We start from the raw sequence: 8,519 nt of genomic DNA, 5'->3' as shown, positions 1-8,519 counted from the left end.
TATGTTTTTCTTCTTGTTTTATCTACAATTTTCGACCCTTAACCTTGGAGTAAGTATCCTAGCATCAGAAGCTCAGGTTTGAGTCTCTATCTTAAAGAAAATTACCTTAAATCGCAACCTATCCCTTGTTTACCGAGAAAACCTAAATCTGTCCAACTGTCCGAAATCTCCTTGTGTTTGTGGACGTGAATTGGACCGAGGTGCGTATCACGGTTCATCATCCGAAACATAAAAGCCATTAAACTGATAACCTTTACCATAGAATAAATCACCTCTATAAATAGACAGACCTTTGTTCTCAATAACAAATCTGAAACCGTCCGAGTCTAAGCATGAAATCGATATAATGTTCTTGCTGATAGCAGGAACAAAATAACAATCATGCAACTCCAATACAAGGCCAAAAGGTAAAGTCAGATCATAAGTCCCGACGGCTAATGTAGCAACTTTTGCTCCATTCCCAACGTGGAGATCTACTTCTCCTTTTGCCAGTTGTGTACTTCCTCCCAGCCCTTGCACTTTTCCACAAATGTGCGAGGCACTTCCAGTATCTAATACCCACGATGTAGAAGTAAACAAATTAGCCTCTATAACGAAGACACCAGAAGTCGATGCTTCTCTAAGCTTCTTCTTCTCCTGATCTTCCAGGTAGAGTCTACATCATATAAATAACACTCTTCCTTCTTGAACTTAGGCTTAGGTTCAATGACAACACTTGTCACTTTCCTCTTGCCCTTGCTCTTGGAATGCTTCCTTTTGCTGGAACTCTTTCCAACAACTACCATGTAACTCTTTCCGTGGCTCTCAGCTTTCTTTTGGAATGACGCATTCAACTGATAAACTATCAAAGAATCGTCCATGTCCTCTAATTGCTTACGCAATTCCTAAGTCATGTTTCCAAGTATCAAGCTAGACTTGTCCAGATCATCATCCACATGCTTCCAATAAGCATCAATGATCGATCTAGAAGCCGTGGTCAGAGGCTTATCCTTCATAAGGATAGATCGCATCGTGGACTTCGGTACACTACCGGTCGACGCTATGTCCTATAGAATAAGACAAAATAGAACGAAACAAAACAATACGCATATTCTATCAATGATCTACTACCAGCTAGTCCATCATCAATCAACGACAACTCATCAATGATCCACTACCAGCTATGTCATCTTCAATCAATGACAACATAGATGCATATACAAGCTATATTCCCATATAGAAAAATAACCCTATCATAAATTTCTATATGGGACTAAGATCCATATTTCACATAAGAATAAGTTGTTACACTTATCCCTACATTATTTTAGGTAGACATCTAAAGTCAATCACATCCAATGTGATTTTTAGATCTTTTATGAGACTATGATATCGAATATCATTGCATACTCATCTCATCTGTACCATTAAGTCTCAAGTCAAACTTGACGACTTAACCTAAGGTAAACCATATTCAAGATGTGGGAACCACGATTTCCTACCCTGCCTCACAAAGATAATCCGGCAGCTCAGCTTTGGCATGACCCGTGTTACGGACGATCGATGCCTTGACAGGCGCTCTAGTAATGGAAGGTACACGCTTAGCATTACATAAATAAGGGATTTTCGAAACCATACTTAGATCAAACATCTACTTTCAAGCTATGAGAACCACCATTTCTCCATCTTGCCTCACCAAGATAAGACGGTACACCCAGCTTTGGCATGGCCCATGACACGTACGATCGAGGCCTTGACAAGTGCTTTACTCGTAGAGCTCCTTGATCTAACCGGTTTCTCGTGCAACGATTGTACATAATCCGAATAGACCATCCATTCGATTATGTAATCCCAATCCCGAAGCTCCCACTCAATTAAGCATATCTAATATCTTGATTAAGTTACATGCATTCATTCACTATGGACCATCCAAACGAACGAATCATGCTATTTGAGTTACAGTTGATCAGATTAAGCAACGATTGCATAATCGGATTAGAAAAACGAAAAATTTCGAAATCTGTACCTCGGACCGTCCGTTCTGCATGTAGAACGGACGTTCCAGGCTTGGCAGAATGAGCGGTCTCAACTACAGAAGTCAGAAAATTTATGTGCATATTTAGACAACAGGCGTCTGCAGTAGCCAGAACGGATGGTCCAGTTCAGACCTTCCGTTCCGATCCACACAGCGCCACCCCTGGACCGTCCGGTCTGGCATACCCAGAACGGACGCTGTAGGGTACGTGATCAGATCACGTTCTTCCGCTTTCTCAGCCCCGATCAGACCCGAAACTCATCCGAATTCATCTGTAGACTCAAAATTCGATCTCCTGCACTGTATGCAATATGAAACATGCAATCTACCATAGATTTAATCATCAAACATGCATAGAAATCAAAGCAAACATGGATTCAAACGATTCAAATCCTAAAACGTGCGTGATTGGGTTCTACGAAATCAAAACAGAGCAACCAAGCTCTAATACCACTGTTGAGATTCCTGGGATCTCTAGAGCGAATCCTATTCCTAAGAGATCGGTTCTAGGGTTTGCGCAGCGGATGTAAAACAAAAATTTATATGAACACTATAGAACCTTGCATGTATGAATCGTAGAAACGTTAGAACGCTTACCTCAATCGAGCACTTTAGGCAGGAAGATTACCTCGCCCTCTACACGTATCCACACCTCGGGATGGATTCCAACGATTGGAATTTGTCTGCTAGGACCCGAATCAGCTATTCGGTATGATGCTTCCAGAAAACGATACTTGGAAACTCTTAAACCTTTTGGATCTCACCAAAAACTATCAAACATCTACCCCAGACGGCTGCCAAAGTCTCTTAGGTAATTAGGGTTTTAATCTCCTTCTTATAAGGTGATTTAACCCTAATTTCGGTCTAATTTTTGAAAAACCGAAAGGCCGGAACGGACGGTGAACGGACGGTCCAGAAATGCACGTGGACTGTCCGTTCCAGCAAGCCAGAACAGACGCTCTGCTTCGGCGGACTGTCCGTTTCGGACCTTCTGGAACAGACAGACTGCGTTCTGGACCGCCGGGTCTAGACTAGGCGGACCGTCGGGTCTGACCCTTTCAGGTCGTCCGTTCCAGCCTCTTCCATCTCGGTTTTTCCGTCGTTTTCTCATGCGTTTTGTCCTTCCCTGCGTGTGTGACCCTGTAAACTCATTCGATATAGCAGTATAACCCGAAATCTTTATTTCGGATATACAAGTCATAGGCGGTCTCTAGCAAGACACTATGACTACCTATCTCGAATAGAATTTGTTCGTGATCTTACGAACGCCAGTGATGATTCCGGCTGATGATCCTTTTGTATCGCGATATCATATGTTGAACATAAGGCATGGTCAAGCCACCTTATCTGATTCGACTGCTTTCTCGTTCACTGAGTTCGACTGTCTGAAATAGACGACGTTCGTCTATAGTGCGGCCACACATTTCTACAGTCTCGCTCACACGAGGGGCCCATCGATATCTCTCTCTTTTACGAGAGGTACAAATCCCGTCTTGACTATCTATAATCCAGCACATGATTCGTTTCGTACCTGATACACGCCTTTATAGTCCTCCTGTAACGCAAGACGTTTGACGTATTCAAAGCACGTAACTTCTCATGTTGGATTCCGTAGATATCTCAAGTCTTAGGATCCAATCATGGAACCGCCATATGAGATTCAAGTCATGACGCTAGTCCATGTGACAATCTCATGCGGGTCATTCCAGTATTCTGTTCTCCAACGAATACCTATCATCGTGATCGTATCCAATACCTTGATCATCTCTATGATCATCAATCACACATCATACTAGTCTTAGTATATCATTATTCCCACAATGATACATGAGTAGGGGGGAAAGTGCCAATACGTCAAATGTATCTAAATAAAGCTCGCAAAACAGTATATCATAGAGCACTAAACTAACAGCATGGACAAGCCACATTATCTGATGCGACTGCTTTCTCGTTCACTTAGTTCGACTGTACGAAATAGACGACGTTCGTCTATAGTGCGGTCATACATTTCACAGGTTCGCTCACACGAGGGGCCCAGTGATATCTCTCTCTTTTACGAGAGATACAAATCCCGTCTTGACTATCAACAATCCAACACATGATTTGTTTCGTACCTGATACACGCCTTTATAGTCCTCCTGTTACGCAGGACGTTTGACGTATTCAAAGTATTCAAAGGACGTTTGATGTATCTAAATAAAGCTCGCATAACAGTACATCATAGAGCACTAAACCAACAATCCGATGATATAAAAATCAACCAAAATTATTCGTCGTCATTCGATAGATGATCCATGATTCAGCTGTCGACTGAAATCGCCAACAATAGCCTCATGGTCCGGAATTCAAGCCACATAATCAGCCATCATTCGATGGATAGGTCGATTGTTGGCTGGTGATATTATAAACAACATAACTTCCACAAAACATTCCCAAATAATTCTTTCTTTATGACATTAGAAAGCTATTTTTCATACCTATGCAAGATGCCAAGATCATGCAGATCTAATATACAAGTAGAAATTTATGTGCATATTTAGACAACAGGCTCATCGAATACCTACATATCGACAAAAATCGTCAGCCAACTCTGGATTGGTAATCCGATGATCTGAAAATCAAAAACAAAAATTTAGTCGTCATTCGATAGATGACCCATGATTCAGCTGTCGACTCGATCGCTAGTCATCGCCTTATGGTCTGTAATTTGAGCCAAATAATCAGCCATCGCTCGATAGGTAGGTCGATTGTTGGCTGGTGATATTATACACTTGATAACATCCCCAAAACATTCCCAAATAATCCTTTCTTTATAACACTAGAAAGCTCTTTGTCATATCTATGCATAGATGCCAATATTAAGCAGATCTAATATAGGAGCAGAAAGTTATGTGCATATTTAGACAGTCTCATACAATGCTTACATATCGAAAACTATTGTCAGCAAGTCTCGATTGGTAATCCGATGATCTAAAAATCAACCAAAACTTTTAGTCGTCAATCGATAGGTGATCCATGATTCAGCTGTCGACTCGATCGTTAGCCATCGTCTTATGGTCCGTAATTTGAGCCAAATAATCAGCCATCGCTCGATGGGTAGATCAATTGTTGGCTGATGATATTATCAACTTCATAACTTCCAAAAAACATTCCCAAAAAATTCTTTCTTTATAACATTAGAAAGCTCTTTGTCATATAAATTCATAGATGCCAAGATCATGCAAATCTAATATACGAGTAGAAAGATATGTGCATATTAAGACATTAGTCTACATATCGACAAAAATATGTGCATATTAAGACATTACCCTACATATCGACAAAAATCATCAGCCAACAATCGCCAGCAATAGCCTCATGGTCCGGAATTCAAGCCACATAATCAGCCATCATTCGATGGATAGGTCAATTGTTGGCAGATGATATTATCAACTTCATAACTTCCACAAAACATTCCCAAATAATTCTTTCTTTATCACATTAGAAAGCTATTTTTCATACCTTTGCATAGATGCCAAGATCATGCAGATCTAATATACGAGTAGAAAGTTATGTGCATATTTAGACAACACTCTCATCGAATACCTTAATATCGACAAAAATCGTCAGCCAACTCACGACTGATAATCCGATGATCTGAAAATCGAAAACAAAATTTTAGTCGTCATTCGATAGGTGACCCATGATTCAGCTGTCGACTCGATCGCTATCCATCTGTTGGTTTAGTGCTCTATGATGTACTGTTATGCGAGCTTTATTTAGATACATATGATGTATTGACACTTTCTATTAGTTTATGGATGAGTGTTTGTTTCATTACGTATTATGCATACTTGATATGTTATGAAATCCATGTATTGTTATGAACAATACTAGACTCCCTAGTCATGTATCATTGTGGGAATAATGATATACTAAAATTAGTATGATGTGTGATTGATGATCATATAGATGATCATAGGTATTAGATACGATCACGATCATAGGTATTCGTTGGAGAAGGGAATACTGGATTGACCCACATGAGATTGTCACATGGACTTGCATCATGACTTAAATCTCATATGACGGTTCCATGATTGGATCCTAAGTCCTGAGATATCTATGGAATCCAACATGAGGAGTTGCGTACTTTGAATATGTCAAACGTCCTGCGTAACAGGAGGACTATAAAGGCGTGTAACAGGTACGAAACAAATCATGTGTTGGATTATAGATAGTCAAGACGGGATTTGTACCTCTCGTACAAGAGAGAGATATCGCTGGACCCCTCGTGTGAGCGAGACTGTAGAAATGTGTGGTCGCACTATAGATGAACGTCGTCTATTTCAGACAGTCGAACTCAGTGAATGAGAAAGCAGTCGAATCAGATAAGGATGCTTGACCATGCCTTATGTTCGATGTATGATATCGCGATACAAAAGGATCATCAACCGGAATCATCACTAGCATTCGTATGATCACGAACAAACTCTATTCGAGATAGGTAGTCATAGTGTCTTGCTAGAGACCGCCTATGACTTGGGTAACCGAAATAAGAGATTTCGAGTTATACTGCTATATCGGATGAGCCTACAGGGTAACACTCACAGGAAAGGACGAATGCACGAGAAGAGACGAGAAAATTCCGGTGGAGCGGAGGCCAGACTGACTGGTCCAGAAGGTCTGGACTGATCGGTCCAGCCAACCCAGACCGATCAGTCAAGACACGTGGACCGGTCGGTCCAGAGGTAACGTGCAAATATTGCTCGGTCCGAAAAATGTTCCAGACCGATCGGTCCGGAACCATGGACCGATCAGTCCACACGTTAAAAGCTCCAGACCGATCGGTCTAGACGTCGGGATTTCCTAAACTCGCTCTAATTAGGGTTTTAAGTGGGATTAACTTTAGGGAACACCTTCCAAGCCTCTTGGCATGACTTTCAGACCCTTTGGGGGGTTTTTGAGAGTTGAAAACCTAAGAGTTAGATCCCTGAAACCCTTGCACAAAGAAGAACGTGTTCTTCAATCCTAGTAGACAAGTTCCAACCGTTGGAATCCTTTCCGCCGTGTGGATACGTGTAGAGGGTGAGGTATTCTTCTTGCCTTACGTGATCGGACGAAACATCAATTGATACAGGCCCTGATCGATTGAGGTAAGCGTTCTAACGTTTCTACAAGATCATGCATAATAGGTTTTAGGGATTCATCAAATTTTTGTTTTTACATCCGCTGCGCAAAACCTAGAACCGATCTCTTAGGAATTAGATTCGCTCTTGAGATCCCAGGAAACCCAACACCATCGCCTTATTGATGCGGACATGACATTGCTTGAAGAAGAAGAAACGAAGAAATCTCAAAGCTTCCTTATTTGGATTCAACTCAAGATTAGGAAGGATTTAAATATGATTTCAATTAGATTTAATTTAGATATAATCAGATTTAGATATGATCTGATTTGATTTTATTTTGATACGATTTGATTTGATTTAGATTTGATCTTTTTACCTTATCTTGTTGACATTTGTAATCCTATATAAGGAGATCTTTGTAGACTTTTTTTTAAGCAGACTTTGGAAATGGAATAAAAGAAAATTGAGTTTCTTTAGAATTCGGTATGTCCGATTCTTTATCTTCTCGGTGTGTCCGAGTCCCAGTCCTCCTAAGTTGTGCGTGTGTCGCCTTCTTATGAGGATCTATTGTGACGATATCAGGAGGACTCTCCATCCCCTCTTGTGGTGTCACCGATCCACCCATCCTTTTCAACCGTAAGCTGAGTTCGAGCGCCTTTAAGGCCGGTGATTGGCTTCGGATCAACCTTCCATCCCGAGTGTATCAACCTTTGGATCGAAGCGTGCATCATTTGGTATCAGAGCCTGGTTTCGATCCAGGGACCTGTGGGTTATGGGCCCATCATTTGATGCACGCTTCGTTCCAAAGGTTTATACACTCGGGATGAAAGGTTGATCCGAAGCCAATCATCGGCCTTGAAGGCGCTCGAACTCAGCTTACGGGTGAAAAGGATGGGTGGATCGGTGACACCACAAGAGGGGATGGAGAGTCCTCCTGATATCGTCACAATAGATCCTCAAAAGAAGGCGACACACGCACAACTTAGGAGGACTGAGGTTCGGACACACCGAGAAGATAAAGAATCGGACATACCGAATTCTAAAAAAACTCGATTTTCTTTTATTCCATTTCTAAAGTCTGCTTAAAAAAAAAGTCTACAAAGATCTCCTTATATAGGATTACAAATGTCAACAAGATAAGGTAAAAAGATCAAATCTAAATCAAATCAAATCGTATCAAAATAAAATCAAATCAGATCATATCTAAATCTGATTATATCTAAATTAAATCTAATTGAAATCAGATTTAAATCCTTCCTAATCTTGAGTTGAGTCCAAATAAGGAAGCTTTGAGATTTCTTCGTTTCTTCTTCTTCAAGCAATGTCATGTCCGCATCATTTTCTCTCTCTTGAAAAAGGTTTTGTCCTCAAAACCAAATCTCATTGTAGACTTT

The sequence above is a fragment of the Tarenaya hassleriana genome, unplaced genomic scaffold (genome assembly GCF_000463585.1).
Source record: "Tarenaya hassleriana unplaced genomic scaffold, ASM46358v1 Cleome68, whole genome shotgun sequence".
NCBI lineage: Eukaryota > Viridiplantae > Streptophyta > Magnoliopsida > Brassicales > Cleomaceae > Tarenaya > Tarenaya hassleriana.
This window is presented reverse-complemented; position numbering follows the sequence as displayed.